At 43.3% G+C, this 21,836-nt stretch overlaps 2 long non-coding RNA genes across 2 annotated transcripts in view; both read right to left on the bottom strand.

Annotated features, from left to right (window-relative positions):
* Positions 1-21,836, bottom strand: part of LOC129736889 (uncharacterized) — a 47,403-nt gene that overhangs the window by 14,540 nt on the left and 11,027 nt on the right. The window contains exon 3 of the long non-coding RNA XR_008734030.1: positions 14,363-14,455. This is a non-coding gene — a long non-coding RNA (uncharacterized LOC129736889). The remainder of the gene's footprint in view (positions 1-14,362; positions 14,456-21,836) is intronic.
* Positions 19,443-21,635, bottom strand: LOC114018159 (uncharacterized). Its single transcript, XR_003563584.2, has 3 exons — positions 21,297-21,635; positions 20,530-20,691; positions 19,443-19,532 (listed from the first exon to the last, which is right to left on the bottom strand). It is a non-coding gene; the product is annotated as an uncharacterized LOC114018159 (long non-coding RNA).

Raw genomic sequence — 21,836 nt, 5'->3', positions numbered from 1 at the left:
TATTAAAGGTAAGAAATGAGCAAAGGGGAAGATTTGAGTTTACTGTTCACCTCCATCTTAGCTGCAATAAAAAGCACAGTATAAAGTATAAAATATTGTTAATTATTGCAATACTTCACATTTTAACCTGAAAGTGTGCTGACAAACCAAACCCCTGGTGCTTGCTGAGCTTTCCCTCAAAGAGCAGTGCAGGAGCTTGCCACTGTGCTTCAGCTAATGCTCCTCAGTCCTGCATTGTGCCCCTGGCAAGGGACGGCAGACAGCTATCCTACTCAGAGCAAAACCCTCCACACACCTTGTCCTTAAAAGCTGTGTGTTGACTGAGAGCTTCCACAAATACTGAAATATATCACAATACCAGGAAACGGGACAGGCCTGTACCCAGATTAGGGCTCCTAGCTGTATCACTTGCCATTTAGGATCTCTTCTTTCCTCACCCTGGTGATCCAGTGGTGCCACATCCACTCAGAGATGCTGTAGGAGGGCACGTTACCGCAGTACCTTCTTCTGGTGTAAGAGCAGAGCTTCATACCATGGTTGATATAGTAGTACCCACTTTAAGCCCTCTTTTGTGCCTGCAAGTTATCTTTGTGTGCTGCCATACTAATAATGGTCTGTTCACAGGACTGGCATTTTTATAGTACAGCAAGTACAGTGTCAAGCGGAAGAGCCCAACTCATTGTGAGAATCATCCTCAGAACAGTTTATGGGGCTATGCCTGGTAGTTGTGATTCTAGATGACCAAAAGGCATGGAAATGTGTCAGTCAGACAGTAACAGCAGTGCGGAGCTACAGAAATACAGACACCTTTACGACAAGATCTTAAGGGGATATCTGACTTCTGCTTCGTAATTCCCCAGTGCTTGGGCTTAATATGCTCAACACTGTGTTCAAGAAAGCAAAGGCTTGTTACTTTTGTTCTCACAAAATACTGCCCTGAGATGATAGGACTGTTTCACTTTCTTATGATCTTCAGGAACATAAAAGTTTTTATGTGTAAATTCTGGTATTTGACATCAAAATTAAATTTGGAGACAATAACACGAGGAAATTTTCTGAAATTAACACAAGTAATCCTCCCAACCACATGCTACTTAAAAAATTAGCAAACGCAAAATTTCAGGCTAGGTAGAACAGTAGTTTGCAGCAGACAAATTAGATCACTAGTTACTATTAATATTATTCAGCCAGACCTGATGTGCTCACTTTCAGTATCTGATGTCTCCCGAGAGCTCTCCAGGACTCCTCAACTGGTTTATCTTTCTTTACATGAATTTGAGAGACTTCAGGGTGCTGATAAATTGTTTCCTTATTAGAAGGAAGGACCTCGACTGACAGGACTTAGCTTAGAGGAAGTAACTGGGGAAAATGCAAAGGGTTTGCAAGGGAAATCCTGCTGCCCAGTTCCCAGCAGCAGCCTCTCTTTGTCGTCCAGAGCAACTTAACTGAGACCTAAAATTTGAGGTGGTTTCTATTCCTTCTAGCGTATCAGATCCATCAACACTAGGGATCCAATAGTAAGGAGCCTTCTCGCAGGAGAAACGTTATCCTTTCGGCATTACTGGGAATTTTATATCGGCCCTGATCCTTCTCCAGCTGAAACGAGCATGTACTCTGCCCCAGGTACTGGGGAGCAGGCCCACGCCGTAGGCCGGGCAGCGCAGGCGGTAGGCCGGGGGCCCGCACCGCCGCCGAGGTGAAGCAGGAGCTGGCGCGGCCCGGCCCGGCCGCGCGGAGCCGAGAGAGGGCGCTGGCGCCTCAGGCAGCGGCGGAGCGCGGGGCCGCCCCGCAAGGGCAGCACAGCCCGGGCCCCGCGGCCCGCCCCGGGGCAAACAGCGGCGGCTGCTGCCGAGGGCCAGGCTGGGGAGCAGCTTGCCTGCTCCCGGGCTGAAAGGTGCCCGAGGCCAGGTGTGTGCGCAGCTCCTGGGGATTAGGTGGAAAGCGAGATTCCAGTGGAAGTAGCTGGCGATGGGAAAGTGGAAGTCTGAGAAGCGGCTTTGCTTTTTTAAAAAGTAATTATATACACAAACGTCTTTCAGGGCTCTGAAGGGCTAAATTCTCATAGGAAATTGCACATACTGCAAAAAAATTAAGTAAACATCCAAGACATATAGGAAAAGACAACCAAAAAAGCCATTTTCAAAGCAAGTAGTTCACCATGTGTTTACATCTAGTCCGGAGACAATGAAAACAACTTCAAAAAAGTCTCCTTTTGCCTAACACGCTCCCTCCTGCGACAAGGGAGCTGTGGGCCAGCCCTGCCTGCCACAGCCTCTCCCCCAGCCCAGAGTCACAGCAGGCAGCTGCACTGGCAGCACATCCCACCTCCTGCCACCACAGCTCAGGGACACTGGGTCCCTAATAGTGCTCCTGTTGACATGGACATCCATAGTGACAAGGAAGGCTCCGCAGTAGAGATTTCCAACCCATGCAGCAGAGCTTATGAAAGATTTGCCTTTTCTATTGGGCTGTTCTCTTCAGTCTTGCATGAAGCAAATTCAACTAGTTTGTTTCACATGGTCCTGAAAAGCAACCCTCCTCTCTCACCCAAACAATTACTCTAGAGTTTCCTTGACTATAGCTGAAAAACTGATTTTATAAAGTCCTGCAAGCTAAAGATAATTCTGGTCCACATGCTTTAACATTACTTCTTAATATTTCATACAAAAACCCATTATTTATTCTGCTCTGTTGTCTATTTTGCAGTTAGGCCTTCTCCGAAATGTAGGTCTCAGAGTCAAGGCTATACTGCATATTAGCAAATACTGCATAGCTGAACCAAGGGCAGATTTCAGCAGCCTGTATTGTTTCTTTCTAAATTTTTCCAACAAACATATTCAGATCCCAGCCTAAACAAAACACTGTGACGGCTTCCAAGTCATTTTGGCCTGAAATATATTGCTGATGGGGTGTCCAGAGCAGGGTCACGTTTATAACTCAGTTTCAAAAATCAAGGTTAAGGCTTCTGTCCCCAAAACAGAAGCTGGAGGACCAAAATCATGGAATGGAGTTGAACATCCACTGAGGTGAGCCTGACTGCCTGCAGTCTTACTCATCTTCTGACTCTCCAGCCCAAGACATACTCCTAGGCTGATTCCAGATTAGATTTAGTGCTAGAGTTCTGTTGAAGAGAACCAGGGGCATTACCAAATTTAATACGTCCCGCTAGAAGAGGGGAGGACCAGTGTCAGTTGACTTTCCCTGAAATTTTTGGCCTGAAACACATTTCTGCTTTGTTGCCTACATTAGCATGAGGCATCCTGGAAACAGAGTCTGCAAGAGCATGATCAACTTGGCAGTTATCAGTAGATTCAAACAACCTGTGCTTCATTTTGGCCTCAGCTGTATGTCTTATCTACCAGGGTAAGATTCAGGTTCCCTGTAGCAATTTACAGGCAAGCCGCACATCTGAAATCGTTCCTGAGCTTCATATGCCTGAAGATGTAACCTCACAGCAGTAACTGCCAACTCCACATACCAGCAGCTTCTACTGAGCAGAGATACTTTCCCAGCCTGTGGTTAGACAGAAGTTGAAAGGATCATACAAAGCTGAAGATGGTCTTCAGTAGCCTAAAATACTTTCCACTTAATTCTGGCTTGAAATGGACTCCATCAGTCTCCCAGATTCACACCTCCTGAATACATGCAGTAGAGCCATGATTACTACTCCAAGACCTCTGAAGCAGCTAAATTTTCCAGTTAAGCCAGGCTCCTAATCCACAGTCTGCACAAGGGTTAAGTTCAGCAGAAAAGAAAATACAGAACTGAAATTATAAAATAATTTTGCCAATCTAGAAAACTGGCTTATGGCCATAACTTGCAGATTCAAAGGACTTCTTAATTGTGATCTGAAGCAAGTTCCCAGGATGCTGTTCAGAAGTGTAAGACTAGGGCTCTCCAGAAGAGAAGCTGCAGAGTCAGATTACTACACACTATTAGAAAATCTGGGAGAGTTAGATTGATATTGGTACATGGAGACTCTAAAGTCTTTTTCTTAACTTTAAAAAGATGGGTGTTTTGCTCTTGTCTAGACTGAAAAGCTAAGCAGGGTCAGAAGGCACAGTCGGGACCACAAGTGGGTTTTTACACCTTCTGTTGGTAAGGTGGAGGGCTGCCTCTCTGGATGTAATGAAACATCCTCCCTGTTCCTAGCTGCCCTAACCCTGAGCCAGTGCTTCATGCTGGGTCAGCCATCTCTAGGCTGGAGGTTGCAGAAGCAGGATGGTTTCACTCCTGAGAAGTTCTCAGGGCCTGTTGACAATTGACAGGAATAAACATCAACTGCTGCTGCCTAGCCCTGAGGCAGGGGGACCTTGTGACAGCAAGGCCACAGGGCTGAATGAAGACCATTTCCACACAAGTGAGGCTAGACATTGTCTTACTTCATTATCCCAGCTATGCAGGACCCAAAGACGAAGCAGCACTTTCAACACCATGTTGCCCCCAGTCTTACAGCCAACTTTTATTCCAACCTTAACCATAGGCCATATCCAGCCCAGACTATACAAAACTCAAAAGAGTTTATTATAGCAGTGCAGGCTCATTAAGATAACTGCAGAGGAAGGGAGGATGTAAAGAGACCTGGAGAGCAGGAAAGTACCAGTGAGGGGAAAAAAAACAGGGAGGGAATGAGCTCAGTATTTCCCAGGCACTATCAGCAGGCCTAGACACCACCAGTAGGAATGAAAAGGAAAGTAAGATTTGGTCAAGGACATGTGTGAAAGGGAAGCCTGATGGATAAGAGGACTGGAAGGAACAAAAAAGGCAGGAACAGGTTGATTCGTTGTTGGTTGTTTTTTTGTTGGTTTTTTTTTAAAAAAAAAAAGAGGGCAAGAGGAAGGGCAAGAACCAGGACTATATCTGTCACTCGTCTCTCCCCGCCCACTCTGAGAAGCTTCAAAAGAGATCTGGAAAGAGAGAGGAAAAAAATGACTGTCAGATATTACTGTTCCAGCCACTGAGTCATGGCAGGAAACTACTGATACTGTAAACTAGTACTGTAAGGTCAGACACAATCTGAGTTTTACCAAGGCTCACTGCAAAAGGAACAAATATTCAGTGGTCAGGATTTGTCCCTTTCATAACTCTTGGTGTTACCATAGAACTGTTTCACCAAGAATGTTAAAAGGAACAAATATTCAGTGGTCAGGATTTGTCCCTTTCATAACTCTTGGTGTTACCATAGAACTGTTTCACCAAGAATGTTTGAAAAAAGCTGCCTTCATTTTAACATTTCACATGAGTGCAGATGGTTCTTCTCTTCCTGTATCTTTTTTTTTTATTATTGCAACAAATCTTTATTAGGAGAAGGGTGTGGAGAAAGAGTAGAAAAAGCCTCCAGTCTTTAGGGTGCTACTGGATACTTGGGCTACTCCAACTCTTATAATTGCTGTGCCACAGAAAGACCATTTTATTACAATCATCTTATCCTTCCATCAGATTGGTCAATGGCAGTTGTCACCATCCATGTGGCCTTTTCAGACACAGTCACCACCAGTCTCATCAATGCAGTACATGTACAATGGGTAGAATTACTTCCATCAGGATGATACAGCCATCCTAATTCCCACAGGAACACAGCAAAGAAAAAAAACACAGGAATTTGCTGTTGTGGGGAAGGCTCAGCAGCACCTCCCAGCTCCCTAGGAGAGTACCATTACGCTCCCTGAACCGCCCAGACAGAAAGGCTCAGCCATGTTTTGGGGGTTTTTATTGCCCACCAAGAGCTGATGAGGTAAAGCACCACAGGATTCCCACCTGCCAACACAGAGGCACATGCTGGCCATCCAGGCAAGATTACATTTCTCAATTGACAAGCCCTTTTGGAAAGGTAAGATGCCATCTAGCCCCAGAGTGCCGAAGAAAGGGAAACAGCAGACACTGGGGATTCAGAGATAACAGGGGAAGGAGCAATACAGCATGGGGCATAGGTTCTTGGGGAACTGTTAGCCATGTACTACTATTTGTTAATTGAAGTTTTTAATTACCCACTTCAGTTTTGTTCCTGTTGCCTAAGCATACTCACTATAGCTTTGTAGCCACCCATAACAGTGGACACAGCTAGAAGGCTCTTGTCCCATTTCAGGGGTTAAGCCATAATGGGATGATTGTGCACATCTGCTACTGTAACCCACTAAGCAACCTTCCAACTGTCATCTTTAGCTAATTGCTTCCATAAGTAAGTCCCAAGGGTCACTATCCAGCTCATCTGAGTCACAGAACCAAGCCTGAACCAGCCTTGGTTGAGTACAGTTCAGCAGAAGGACACGTTCTCAAGAATAGCCCAGTGCTAGTAAAGTGTGCCAAATCCAGGAAGTCAGTCATACCAGGGAAAGACACTGGTGACCCTGGCAACCTGTCCTCGTCTTCCTCCACCAAGAAAACAAAGCAAAACAGAACCTGACACATCAGGCAGGAGACATTTAATCCAGTGATGCATGGAACAAGGGGATGCAGGAAAGTTGTAGAGCAACACCTTACACAATTCTGTACTACCCTGGAAAGTCATGGCTGGAGGCAGTACACCTCATGGCAAGCTATGGGCAAGCACACACACAGGCACCTGCTGGTGACAGCAGCACTAAAGAGCCTCAAGTCTGGAACCCCTCCACCTCTTCCTGGCAGTAGCTTTAAAGGCTGCTTAATAGCTTTGTTGTTTTAACAAATAAAATAATTTGTGACATTAGAGAAACTAGTCAGATGCTATATGCAGGGCTTCATCATAACATACAGCATGGGTGAATTTCAAAATATTCCTGTCATAGATCACTGGCCAAAAAAAAAAAAACCAAAATCTATTCCCTTCTTGAATGGGGGTTTACAGATACTGATGAATTTGATATGATGATGATTTCCAGCAGGGGAGCAATATTTGTCTTAGTTTCCACACCACAAGCAGCCATGGAAAAGGGCAAAGAATATAATGACTCAGTATCACAGGGTGGAGACTAATTAGCAGCAGATCAGGATCAAGCAGAGGTCCCTGGAAGAAGGTGCTTTCATGAGCAGAGCATGATCTTACTCATCGCCTGTCTTGATCAACTGCAGAGGTTTCCATGAAACAAATGCTAAGGCTACCTTACTGTCACAAACTGAAAAAAACTTTGGTGCATTTTTTTGTTTGCTTTAAAATAAGTGCCTTGGTTTGGGACCTTCCTGATTCTTTTCTTCCAGTTTATCCTGGCAGGGAGGAAGCCTCCCGTAGCAACCAAAACCTCAATGTGTGGAGGAGCACTTATCAATCAATGCCTTCATCCACTCTCTCAGTTCACTGAGGACTGATAACAAAAATACTAATAATATGAGGACACCACCATCCTTTCATTCAATCAATGCAAATGAGCTACAGGGTCATTTCAGCAACCTTTTCTTTCAAGACATGCTATTCCCCTCTAATTTTCAGGCAACCAGTGAACTGATAGTACCTACCTTTTCACTGAGTCAAAACCATTACAAAAACAGCTGGGTCAAAAAACAATACAAAAACATTTTATCTAATTCATTATCACATTACCCCATCAGGAAGGTGAATTTTATTCCTGCTGTAACCAACCTGTCAACACTCCTGGTTTATCAGAAAAGTACACCGTGAATACACTGAAAGATAATTCTTGTCTTCTAAATGATTTATCTGATTTTTCTGGGAATATATTGGGAAACCGGCAAAACTAAGATTTGAATCTGAGTTTCCTAGTGCTCCTGCCTATTCTTAACAGGACTCACTGGATTGCCTCCTAGTAATTTTTTTTTTCTTCTGAAAAATCTATTGCTTACTTAAGGAAGCTTAAATGCTCAAAAGCCCCAGAATTGATTTGTTTATTTTTAACTAAAATAGCAAGTGCATTTTTCAGGAGCTGATGTATGCCCATTGATATTGAGAAAGGCATTGGCAATTAGCATTTATCTTTAGTTTTGCAGGGCTGGAAAGGCACTGACTTCATGAATTTTAAAGTCTTCATTCCTCAATATAAAACCAAAGGTGGGGAGTGGAGTGGGGCTCCTCCTGCCATACTCTGCCTTCAGCTTGGCTGGAACTGCAGGATGGTCAGTCTGGATGCCCTACAAACCAATAAAGATTAGGCTGTCTGTCAAGCATCTATCTCCCCACCAGTACAAGAAACTCTGCGCAGCTCTCCAGTCTCACATGGGCTGGGAGGAACTCCTTCCCAAGATAACAGACACCGCCTGAGCACCGCTGCTTTAAAAAAAATGCTATGAACATTGGCAAATGCATGCCCTGTAAAATATTTTGAGGAATTTTAACAATCACCTCATTATTTGGTGACCGGGAGTTTGACAAGCAAAGGCAATAGACACCACCTACTCACCCCCGCTAAGGTCTGAACCATGCCGTCAATGTGACAGTGACGAGGCCCTCAGGCTCTCTTCTTGCCTTGCTGGCCTGTCATTACAGCATTTCCTTAAGGCAGCAGGAACTCTGGCACCCCATAAATCTTCCTCTCCTAGGCAACAAGCTGATTGACTCTCTATTTCCTACATTTATTTGTTTTTTCATTCATTCTTAACTGCAAAATTAGTAGTTCCATTCACGAGGTTTTCTACTTCTGCAGCTTATGATTTTTTTAAGCAGCCAAAGGGACCTAGGAACTTAAACCTCCTTGCAGCAGTGGTTAGGCAGGCTTTTGCCAAAATCACACAGGCTAGGAAAGGCACAGCAAGCACTCACTCTGACACAGCACAGCCTGATGACCCCCATGAGTGCTCACACAAGCTGAGAATGTGTGTGGCAACCTGTGGCAGGATGGAAATAGTGATGAGTGGGGACAGATCCTTGTATTTATTTTGGAAATACCATCCCTGTCAGATAAACTTGTTGCCCAGGCATGCACGGGGGCAGGCCCTCAGTTTTATACCCCTCCACAGCCTGGAAGGACATGTCAGCAATAGCACAAGTGGGAGGCAATGGTCTTGTATGTAGGACATGCCCCACTGAGGCAGCCTTTTTCCCTCTCCTCAAAGGGCACAACTGGTGAGAAGTAACTAAGAGCTGCCATGTATCGTCAAACCTGTGTCCTTCAGACAGGCCTGCCAGAATTTCACACCACGTCTAATGCTGTGTGATGACCGCACAAATGTTGTCCCCACTGGTGGCCTCAGCCTCTTGTCAGGGGCATGAAATCTGCCAGCTAACTTCCGAACATCACCTCAGACAGAGAAGGACACATCCCCACAGACTCAAAGCTCATTCTACTCTTGTGACAGCTACAGAAATTACTACAGGAAGAAACAATTCAGTACTGTGCAAGTACCGCAATAAATGTGAGAGACACTCTCTCTCTCTCCAGTTCATCGGAAACAAGGAGAGACCAAGCAGCTTCCTCGGGTCTCACAGCAACCTCCCACAGCCCAACACTGCTAGGCAAGCTGCAGCTCACGCACCTCTGAACTACTCACTGATCTGCAAGATACCTCTATGAGCCTCAAACCAATGGATATAGTTGACTTACATATGTAAATTTAAATTATATAAAAAAGCCAAATTCATTGCACATTTAAAACATTGCAGTTGAACTTAAAAGTTTTCAGGCTTTTCCACATCATCTCCTGGCAAGACCACTGTATTTTCTCATACATGTGAGGAAATTTTCCCAAAAAGTATCGGGGGGGAAAGTATGTACATCTCTCTGTAGGCTGCCCAAATTGCCAAGCTTGCAACAAGTGATGCAGTAGTTAGGGAGAAGCCAAGAGGATTGAGCCTGTGCTTGCTCAATGGGAGGCACGAGGATGTCCTTACAAGGTGTCAGCAGATGGTTGTGTGTTGAAGGTGTCTCCCTCGTAACACCCATGAGAAACAGCTGGCAGAAACCTAGGAGGTTGCCTGCAGGACTCATCCAACACAATTTCAGCACCTCTGGGCATCTGCAACGGTTGCACAGGGCTGAGACCATGGCACAGGGCACCTGGAAGGCTACTGCTCCTCTGCAGTAATAGCTGGAGTTCAGGCACTACATGCATGGGCACCTCAAACTGCACTAGTCCTCTACGTTTACACACCTGAAGCATTCCTCTGCAAGACAAACTAAAAGCAACTGGAAAAGCTGGTAACTGCAAGAACTCAAGTTATAGCTCTCCTGTCTGCACTGTTACAATTAAGAGTTTAGGGTTCGATGTGTGAGTATCACAATCTGATAACAATTATCAGGAAAATACTAACTTAAAGGGCAGTGACACACCCTCCCTGCTCTGTTTACAAATGTCACTGTCATATGAGATACTAGTCAAACATATCAGCAGACTAAAAATAAACCACAACAGGATATGTTGATAAATATTTATTTCAAAACAGTATAGCCTTTTACATGACTAATGTTAATGTGATTTCAAACTGAGAAGAAAACCACCAATGCTGATTGCATGCTAACTGTGTTCAGAGGATTGAAACAAGTAACTACCATCAGTCCTGGCATTTCATTCTCCTATTAGAAAATGTTACTAGGTATATCAAACTGCCAACAACATTCTTGTGTCTAATACATCAGTGAGTACCAGTGCATGACAACTAAGGCCCACAGGTGTCATCTTGGAAGAGCAGCAGCCATTTGCAAGCAACAGGATTCATCCTTTCAGGACTGCTTGGGCTGCTTTTGTGCACCAGCCAACGGAACCCATATCGCATAGAGGTTAGAAGCCTGCCCAGACCTTTAAGAGGATTCTATTCCCAGTTAGATCACCATCAAAACATTTTCACAATAGCATCTGCCACTGAACCATTGCTAGTTAGTCAGTCCCTGCCTTCAGTGAGAGAGGAAGATGTGACAGCAAAGATGGAATTCTTTTTTAAAACGGCCCAAAAAGCCCCAATATAGATTGCAGCACTTTGTGGCCTACATCATGCTTGTCACAGGGCAGGGAGAAGGAATCTGCATATCATCGCGTGTTGTAATAACTGCAGAAACATCTCTCTCTTCTTGCTTCCTCTCCACCCTTGTTAAAAGAGTTAAGGTAAGATGGGAAAGCAGCTGCAGCTTTTAGGACATCCCATCCAGGGACCCAGTACAGCAGTGGCAATGGTTCTTCAGGGTGCTCTATAGCCCCATTTGCTCTTTAGTAGCTTTAATATTTTCTCTGTATCACTTCTCTTAAGTGTTGTGAGTAGCATAAAGAAAATTCATGGACGATCTCGAACAATTTGGATAGTATTGTAATAGGGGCCGCACAACAGACAATGCAGTCAAGGATCTGCTGAAGCAAATGGTTCTGCATTGGGAAAGAGTGAAGAACTGAGAGAAGTGACTTGACTTGGGGAGGGGAATTCACAGCTCCATAAAAGTCTATGGGATGACTATTCTAATGCTTAAAGTAAGCTTTCCATTCTGCACCCCACAACCTCCAGGTGGAAAAGCAGGGCTCTTCTATGGATGAGTTTAACAGGCTAAAAGGTCCATAGGGAGAACACATGAGCCCCGGTAGCATTGGAGTGTGCATTTGGCTCTTTGGTCTCACAGAGATGTCTGGACAGATAGATCCTAATTACCTAGGCAATGAGGAACTTTTCAGGAATTGTTTGTCCATCATGCTCCCAACAATATGGAGAGGGAAAGGGAGATTGTATGGTTGCATATTTCTGTAGTTCCTCAGTGAGGACAGAAGCATATGGTCTGGAAGGCTTGGAGAGTGTTCTCTGAAAAGAGAAAGGAGTGTGTTTCAAATGAGACACCCACCTTCTTCTCTAGGATGATGTACTGGCAATGCCAGAGTGCAATGGGCTGCTCTGCTGGTTCCCTGCAGACAGGAAAGCCTGGGCATGAATGTCAGACACTCCATCTCCTCTCTTCTACCTTCTTCCAAACAAGGAAGCGCCCCCAGTGCTGAAGGGGGCTGCTGCTTGTAGCAATAGTCCACACACTATAGTACTTTCATCTATCTGAAGATCCATACAGCATTACTTAGGCTACATGCCCACTACAGCATCTGCCCACTCCTTACACTACAAAGGCCTCCTAGAAACTCTGAGCATAATGGTCCAAAAGTGATTTTTTCTGTCAGACTGCAATGATGCCAGCACCCTGTCCACCTCCTAAATGCACTCAGCTCAGCAGTTTACCAAACACACTTTGAATTTGAAGGACCAACAAACAGTATCAAAGCTGACAGCCTGAATTTCAGCAAAGATTAAAAGAGCATTATAGAAAGAAAGTGAAGCTTTTCAACACACATAGTTATTCTACTGTTCTGTCATGCATCTGCCTAAGTTGCATTAATTGCAAATTTTCTCTGTAATTGGCCAATTCCATGAAATAAAACATTTCTGGTGAAAAATAATATATGCAGCCCAACACTGCGTGCATCATTCATGCAGAATAGGAAAGCATTTAGTGCAGTGGGAAAGAGTCATCTTATGAATGCTGTGGAACCCAGAAACAGATAAAAGTTACATTCAGTTCCTAAGCATTAAGCAATACATATAAAAAGGAGACCTCCCACCAAGCCAGCAGAAAGCTTAAACTACAGGTAGAGGGCAAGGACAGCTGTGGATATTTAGGCACATAGTATAAAGAACTCTTCCAAGATGTCATTTCAAACAACCCCCCCCATAGCAGGAATTTGCCAGGTCCACAAGTATATTTCTCACTCTTGGACAAAACCATCTTCTTTGCAGAGACTGTCTGGCAGGAAGCTGGTAACATGAGTACCAGGACAATTTTGCATCTTCCTAATTTTTTTTATTATTACAGAGTGCTTTCCTTACACAGACTGCATGACAAAAACATGCCTGTACAGTAAAGTAGATTCAATCAAAACCAGCAGCAGAAAACCTTTCAGAAAAAGATGTTCTTCCAAGTGCTTTTTACTAAGTAATTATACAATTTCAGAAATCAACATAACATTGTGAAGTGTTACCTCAAGAAATACATGTAGTTTGGCACTCATGCTGTATTTGTATAGAGCACTGCTGAGTGCTCATGGACTTTCTGAAACATGCCATAGTGTAAATCTATGCTTCAGTCGTGTTCCATTTCTCTGTATGGGAAACTAAATCAAAGACTTATCATTCTACAGAGCTGAGTATATGGTAATCACTAAGTGGAAACTCATCACATTTGGAAATCCAAGACACTTCCCTTCCTTTCCAAGACATCCTTTATTTGATCCTGGCCAGTCATGGCAAGACAGAGAAAAAAAATAAATATATATGGTCTGGCTTGTCAGCTAGTCAATAAACCATGCAAAAAAGTCAACCTAATTTTTCCCTTCATTTATTTCCCACAAGCCTCTTTATAACCTTTTCCCTTCCACACACACCAAACACTTGAAAACCACAGGTTTCCCATGCTATTGGATTACTTGGTTTTTTAATGGCCTCTAATCTGAAAATGCTTCATAATAGTCTAATACAAATGAATAGTTTTAGCCAGTCCTCTTCAGTATGTATGCTTATTTTCCTCATATCAATGACATTAATTTAAATAAAAGATATAATAGAATAGGAAGTAGTATTTCCTAGTAAGGTGTTAAATAAATTATAGAAACATGCAATTACCACAGCAGGTTCATTTTTAATTACATTCTGTATGTGATCATTTTGGACATGCTGGAAGCAGGAATTATTCAATATATAACTTTGGCAAATATATTTATAAATATATCCCAGAGACACTGTCACAAATGTCTACTACAGAATAGAAGCCATCAGTTAAAAGGAAGGTAGTAGATACTAATCCTTGTGGCGGAAGAGCTATTTCAAAATGTGAACTCAACCACATCCTCTTTGGTATGTACTTACCAACATTCAATACAGTCTTCCTGAATCGGTAAAAAGTCTGAGACAACAGCTCAGAACAGCATGTAAGTATACACTTCATATTAAAAGGAAGGCTCACTCTGAAAACCAGCTATAATAATTAGACATGAATGCTGACAACTATGCCCATGTTCAGCCCTGGAACAGGTTTGCGCGTGCTCAGAGCTTTCAGACTCAGTGCAAAGGCTGGAAGAGGACCACCATCATTTTGGAACAACAAAGTGCAGAAATTAATCATCTAAGCCTCTAGACTTGAGGTCCTAGACTTCAAGTCCCACCTGCCCAAGCACAAGAGAAAAGGAAAGGGAACACACACTAAAAATTTCTTTCAACTCTAGCATTTCACAACTGTTATCTAGCTCCAATACTTTCCAGGGTGGCAGATCCATTTAATCTCAACTACCACGTCAGCCCATCCAGCCTCATCATATCTCCAAAACACAAACTCAGTTCTGTCTAGTGAACCTGCAAAACACTTAGCCTATGGAAAAGACTGAGCACAACATAAAACTGAATTTACTTTCAATTAATCAACACAAGGAGCAAGAACAAACTGCTTTCAAGCTTTGCACTTTCCATAGTAACAACTTCTGAGCTTACCTGTAGTTGCCATACAGCTTGAAGTCTGCTGCACATTCGTAGCTGTCCTAACATTTCCATTGCAGAGGTAACATGTAGGAATGCTGTTCTCTTCTTCCTGGGAGCAAACAAAAAACAGATGTGATTTGTAGGTATTTATTGAACACACATTTCAGTCATTTAATTAAATACCAGGGGAAAAGCACAGGAAAAAGGGGAAGAAAACCAGTTTTAAATCAGCTTAATAATCTCCATTTGTCCACACCTTTGCATACATAAAAGCATTATAAGGATGCCATGCTGACAGGAAGTGCTGGTCAAATCAATAGAGGGCCTACACATCTACATGGGCAAATGCTCACAGAACTGGGCTGCTTGACCCCAACATTTTTTTGCACTGCTAAAACAGCTGACACTCAAGACTGCAGGGACATGGAAAACACCTGATCTAATTTAGCCTTGGTAATAGGCCTTTATCACCAGCACAGCAGGACATAGTAAAACTTCCACAATTAAGTGAGCAACAAAGCATACTGCTGGCTTTTCTTTTTTTTTTAGTAGTTTCTTTATGATAGCATAAGAAGCCCCAAAAAGGGTGCTCTTAGCATTTATTATACATAGTTTGTTTTGAGCTTAGGATATTCTTGTGCTAAAAGCAACAAGTCCTGCCCACTGAGGCTGCTGCAGCCCACCAAAGAGCTAGCATACCAGTGCTTGGCAAGGCCCAAGATCGCATTCCAAGGCTGGAACTCACCACTTGCTAGTCTCTCCAGACTCCCGTGGCATTTCCAAGGCAGCATTACCACCTATTTTGCCTACGTGCAAGTTTAGGAGTCCTTTTCCTTCCCTTCTGCAATTGAATTTGCATTTTAAAACATAGTTTATGCTATTTTATTTCTATTCAACCCAACAGCTCTTCAGCAACATCCCTGCAAACAGTACTGGTAAGGACCATGAGTTCTGCCTCACCTCAGCAGCCTGCCTGAGGCAGCTAGGAGGGGCCAGTGCTGGCTGGAAAGGAGGAAGGAGAAAGCCACCAATCTACATACACTGCCTGGCCTCCAGCAGTACAGCCATGCCCACAAGGCACAGGCCACCCAGCGACAGCACCCTCTACAACACAACACGAACGCTACAACCCTCCCCTCAAAACGCAGCCATTTTATAGCACCAGCCCCGCCTGCGGGGAGGACCCAGCCAATCGTGCCACAGAGCAGGAGAGGCGACGCCCTATGGCTGCAGGGCGGGAGGCCCAGAGCCCGCCCACCGCGGGGTGGCCCTTCCCCGGGCAGTCGCAAAGCCGGGAAATTACCGCCAAAACAGGGATGCGCTTCTCCACAAGTGCATGAGGGATTAAAATAGCCCGTGCAGTTACTGGAAAAGGGGCACCCCGCCCAAACACACAGGAGATCCTGCTAGGAGCATCTCAACTCCAACCAACACCAACAGGGGGAATAAACTGTATAAAAAGTGGGAGCTGCAAAAATGCGAAGGTCTGGCCTCTGGCAGGTGGGCCCCTGCCCCTCACAGCTGCAGGAGGAGTAGGGAGACCTCAGGAAAAAAACAGCTTTATTTGAGATAAACGGCTGCACCCAAGCTGTGGTGGCGTTGCAGAAAACAGTGGCAAAAACAGGGGGAATTGAAAGCCTTTGAGGGGCTCTGGAAAGTCCCCCTTCTCTGCAGGCTGGCAGCCGGCCAGTTTCCAGCTAGCCCACCCTCACACAACCGTTCCCTGGCGCCAGAAACACTCAGGAAGGGCAACAGGTGGTGGACTGGGGTTGTGTAGGTACAGAGGTGTGAGATGGCACTGGGCAGAGGAGGGACTCAGAACAACCCTCTTTTCCACAGCCCCCTGGGATGCCTCGGTCCATGCCTACAGCCGATCCTCCCTGCTGGCACTGAGCTGCCCCTCAGAGCATCCTCCCTGCAGGCTGACTGAGCTAAAGGCAATGACCAGCCTTCCTTAGTGACATTCCCATCCCTAAATATGTTTTCCCCATGGAGACTCTCATTCATCTGTCATCCCAGGAGAAGCAACTTTGTGGGCCTCCAACTCCTGCCTGTTAGCTCAAGCCAAAAGGAGTAAGTACAAACTAAGAATAAATACCAATTAACCTGAACCTTTCTTCATATCGTGATCTGAACCAGACGCTATATCTATCTTTAACTTTAGGCTGCTTTGAGATGCACCCTCTATCCACAGCAGGCAAAAATAAGATTCCTTCTTTTGATAAAGTTAATTGTGGGCCTCAACAAGACACGTTTCTTGGCAATACTGTGCTCTTATCTTTAAATGCTGTGAACTCACAAGGGTTTGAAAGGCCATATATTTTGAATGCCTTCAATACAACAAGGTTTGTGATTAACAAGAATTTAATCCAGGAACCTGCCCACATCCTGCTGGAAAAAGAGGTGTGGTGAAGGTGAGTTACTTCTCACAGTGAGGACAGCTTTTGCAGTGCATGCAAGCATTGAATAGAGGCTGTCCCATAAAACCTAGCCAAAGGCTGCAGGGGAGCACAGCTGAGATTTAGTCCCACAGCGCAGGGGAGAGCAGGGGAGAGCAGGGTAGAAGCCATACACTATCTCCTGTTGAGCTGGTTGAAATCAATAGTGCTTTATATGGGGTTTAGTATCAGAGATACTAAACAGAGTATATACAACAATACAACAGTATGTGCAAATAATAGAACAGAGTTAAAAATTAAGATTTATTTCCCCAAGTATATCAACATTTTCAAAGCTGCTTTGTTTTGATTTTTTCCTTTGTTGGAAGTAGCTGCAATATTTTCTACATTACTTAAAACCACTGTTGAAAGCTCATGTAACAAAACTGTGTTTTTCATTATGCTTGTCAGTAATTATGAAGGCAACACGCATATAGAAAAGAAACTGTACAAACCAGATTTGCTGCAAAAGCCAAGACCTTTCATAAATGCAGCTGTGTACTCCTGTAGAAATATAGGGTATTTTGGGGAAAATATTTTTGGATGTTGAAAACCAGTGACAGGGATACCAAGCAACTCTTGGCAAAAGCTGTGCAAAGCTATACTCTGCCCAGTTCCACATCTCAAGCACTTTCTGCACCATCTAGTCTCACATCAGCTAATCTGGTAGCCAGTATTATTGATATAATCTTCACATACCTTCAGTGTAGACACATAAGTTTTAACAAGCCTGCAGATTAAGTCATAAAATTAAGCCTCTACCATTTTAAAGTTGCATAAATGCCTAAATGCTGTTTAAGTGGTTTACCAGTGTGATTTGTTTGTACAGCACAAATCTCATCTCAACGTAGCAGCACAGGAGGCCCAAAGATGTGTCCAGCAATGCCAGCTACAGAATACCAAGGGTCTCTTGGTGTGTAGGACACATATCTTGCTTGTAAGGCCAGGACATCACCCACCCCTGTGTTACGTGGACATGTGAGGAACTGTTTATGTGTCGGTGCACCTGGTTATCAACCGGGTCCTCTGGAATAGAGACTGTTACTAGTTGCCCTAGGTACCTGACTATAAGTGCCACATTCACTAGCATCTACTGCTGCCCCTTGAGAAGTGCAGCAAGGCAAGGAACCTGGGCTGTGTGCATCCCCAGAAACCACCTCCTCAGCTGCCAAGGACAATGCTCTTCCCACACAGCTAGAAAGGCTCAGAGGACTAATCCCTAATAATTTCAGTTTATTGGCTCTTGCCTGGAAATGGAGAGGAAACAGTGTACACAGAATGGTCAGGGTTGGAAGGCACCTCTGGAGATCATCTAATCCAACACCCTGCTAAAGCAGGTGCACCTACAGCAGGTTGCACAGAGTTGTGTCCAGGCAGGTTTTTAATGTCTCCAGAGAAGGAGACTCCACAACCTCTCTGGGCAGCCTGTTCAGTGCTCTGTCACCCTCAAAGTAAAAGAATTTTTTCCATGTATTCAGAAGGAACTTTCTGTGTTGCACTTTGTCCCGTGCTCTCTCATCCTGTCACTGGGCACTACTGAAGAGAGCCTGGCCCCATCCTCTTGACACTCACCCATAGGATATTTGTATACATGACAGCTGTGAAGAGCTGGGCTAACGATAATAGTTACCTCTGCTTTCTGAGAAAAAAAAAAAAAGCCTACAAATCTATGCTGAAGGAAAGAATGGCAGTTCCATCCCCCAGGAGAGCGGGAATAGATATTTGGTAGCCAAAAACATTGAGGATGAAGTACCATTCCACTTTCTTGGTGAGTCCAACCACCACCTACCTCCTTGCTGTGTCTTGTAAAATGGCTGTTTCCTACGGTAGTAAGGCACTAAGTGTGCGGAGAGAACCATACAGGACAATCAGAAGTTACCTCATTCTTACCAAAACTGATCGGAATTACATAACCAATGTTTTTTGAGAACCCTGCTAAATTTAATGCCTAAATCACTCCTTAAGTCCTTCTATTTAGGGTGTTGGCTGGCTGTAAATCTCCAAAGGTACCTAGTCAGTAGGAAATCCTGGCCAAAGTTTAAGCTACCTGAACAGAGTCCCAGGTGCTTGTGTGTATTTTAGGCACATAAAACAACCTTTAAACTCAGTTCATGAGTCCTTTCCTTGAACTGAAGGTTTCTGTTCTTAGGTGAGTCCCATAACCAAAACTGCCATCATAACAAATGCACAGGCATCTCCTTTCCTGGGTGTGGGTGGTTTTGATGCCTGCACTGGTTATAAGAAGCAATGTCCTGGAGAACATGAAATTTAGGAAGATGAGTAATGTATAAAGTGTGGAGGCAGTGAGAGATGATCCACATATTATGTGCTTTTATTTAATAATTTATAAATAAATATCAGCTTTCCCCAAACTGCCCCTCAGCCTAGCAATTATATGTTGGCTGATTTCTTGTTAGTGCTGTTCTTTTATAATAACAAACTGTTCCCAAAGCCTCACATACAGAGTTAGACAATCAAAGTACTGTGTGCAATTTTCCACTTAATTCATGCAGTTAGCTGCAATTAAAACAATACAATTCAAAGCCTTGTGTGTTTCTCTGAAAAAATACAAAACTTTGGTTGTTACTATTAATATATACAATCTACAAGAAAGAGTGAACAAAGCCCCTTTGTCTTGCCTGTTGTAGTAGAGTAATTTTCTTATACTTTTCCGTAGATGCCCTGGCAGTCATCAATATTTCTTTCAGTCACTGTTCTTCAAAAGACACACACTTTTCATTCAACTGCACAGAAAGAAAAGGAATTCAGTGGGCCAGATTCCCTCGGTGGTCAGATCTACCACCGCTGCTCAAGGAAGAATCTAGGTGAAGGTGCAGGGGTCTCATAAAGAAGAGAATCGAACCTATTTAGAAGGGAAGAGGTCACCATTTTAGGAGGAAGTAATCAAATTTCTGTGCAGCTTTTACCTAAGTATTTCATATTTCTGGAAAAGCAGTGTCTTTATGGCTAGTGATCTCTGCTCACCCACTTAATATAAAAAACATACCAAGTTTTAGTGTCACTATATAGCCATTCCTTTTTTGTTTTATGGGGCTTCACTAGTGAAACCTGGTGACAATATAATTAATATTATACCATTTTTGCATGTGCAAAAGAGAACTGAGGCTGCATCTTGCCCCACAAGAAAGTGATAGGCCATCCTAATAGAGCAGCTGTGACTGTCTCCCGTACCACCAAGCTCCCCCAATGCTGGGCAGATTTCCATCAGCCAAGAACACACTCTTGCTGCAGCATCCCTGCTGTCCAGAAGGATGCACTGTGTTTGTCCAAGTCTCATGATGTTTCCAGAGCTTCTGTGAGCAAGGTACATGTCAGCACTGTTCTGAGTAGAAGACTATACTCCTGAAGTGCTAGTCTTTGGTATGTTAATTTAGTATCTGCGCTCTAATTGTTGACAGAGGCTTTGATTCAGCCTACTCCTGCAACAGAATAACAAACCACTGACTTGGATCTGTACTCATTATTATTATCCCACCAACATAAATGAGCATTTCATTTAAGCTCAGTTCCTCAAGAGAGAACTATTGTGCCTACTTTGATAAGATGTTATGAAATTTATCCAAACATTTATCAAACTACGTGAAATCTTATTGGAAGAATATGTTCTGAGATGTTGTGAATAAAGTCCCTGAGGAAAAATTAACACCAAAATGTGTGTCAGAGAGAGAGAGACTCCTGAAGTCTGGTCCAAAGGGAATTCAAAGCTCATCTAGTGCTCACCTTTATTCTTTTATTCCAGTACACAACAGCAGAAAAAAGGGATGGCAAAGTGAAGAGCCAAAATCAGCATTTCTTTTCCAGAAAGGCAGAAGTCCCTGCCAAACCCAGCTCCAATTACAGAAACACTTTCCAGTATTTTCTTTCCTTCCAGTTACTGCAGTTCTACAAAGATGTTACACAGTGATGAATGACAAGGAAGGCAATTCACCAAACAAGGTACTTAATTCCACAGTTATTCTTATTAAAAGAAATGCTAATATCATATTCCTGGCATATGACTTTATGCTTGAAGAATCTTGTAATTTGCATACAATCTGGGTGAAAGAAACCTAGTTGAAAGACCACATCTCTAACTATTGATGAATGTTTCCAGCAAGTCTAACGAAAAAAAAAACCCTCAACCATCTCTGCTTGGCACATGTTTTTTCCAAATGTGTTTTCTTAGCTTAGCTCACTATAACAGAGATAACACCAGGCAGATAGCAACTGTAGGTGTTCTGTAATAAACATACTTTTCATAAGGCATTTCAGGGCAATTGGATTACTAACAAACTTTTTATAAAGTTAAACTTATCATCAATGTATACCAAGGATCATGTTATTACAGTAAACTATATACAGTAAGGCACTGTCCATGAAATCAAAGAGATATTTCATATCACTTTAATATACTGACATTATCGACTGACCTATAAATACTGATAACATTTTCATTATCATCTACACTTAACCTTCTTTATGCTTTCAAGTGCCCTTATGTCCAATACCTGAAAACATGTAATTCAGTTCCACAGAGTAGCTCCAAAAATCACATCAAGGAAGTTCTTTATTGGTTTCTCTCAATGACTTCCAGATTAAATCTGCTCTTCTATAAACACAGTAAAGGCTTTCTGTAAGTATCTAGTCTAAAAACACACGGTTGAAGTTAGTAGAGCTTTTCAATCCAGCAACAAAGGACCATGCAACTGGAACACAGCTAATAACTCTGCTGATGACACACATACCGGAACAAAAATACCAGTGCCGAGACCCTTAGTACCAGAAGAATAAAACCATATTTAAGAACTAAAAGAAGACTACAGAGCACACAAAAGGAATAGGTTTGTATATGAAAGTTTCTACCTTTTACCTACTCACTTTTCAAACATTTGGCTTCATTAAACTCCCAAGTATCAGTGCAAGAATGAGCATAAATGCCAGAATGCCAAGGTAAAGAAAAGGCAGACATTGTAAATCTGTTCACAGTAGTGTTCCAGATTGGTGCTAAAATAAGAGTTATGAGCTACATTCATTTCAAGTAAATATAA

This window comes from Falco cherrug, chromosome 9, assembly GCF_023634085.1.
Source record: "Falco cherrug isolate bFalChe1 chromosome 9, bFalChe1.pri, whole genome shotgun sequence".
In the NCBI taxonomy this organism is placed as follows: Eukaryota; Metazoa; Chordata; class Aves; order Falconiformes; family Falconidae; genus Falco; species Falco cherrug.
The sequence above is the reverse complement of the archived record's forward strand: the minus strand, read 5'-3'. Positions and strand labels throughout refer to the sequence as shown.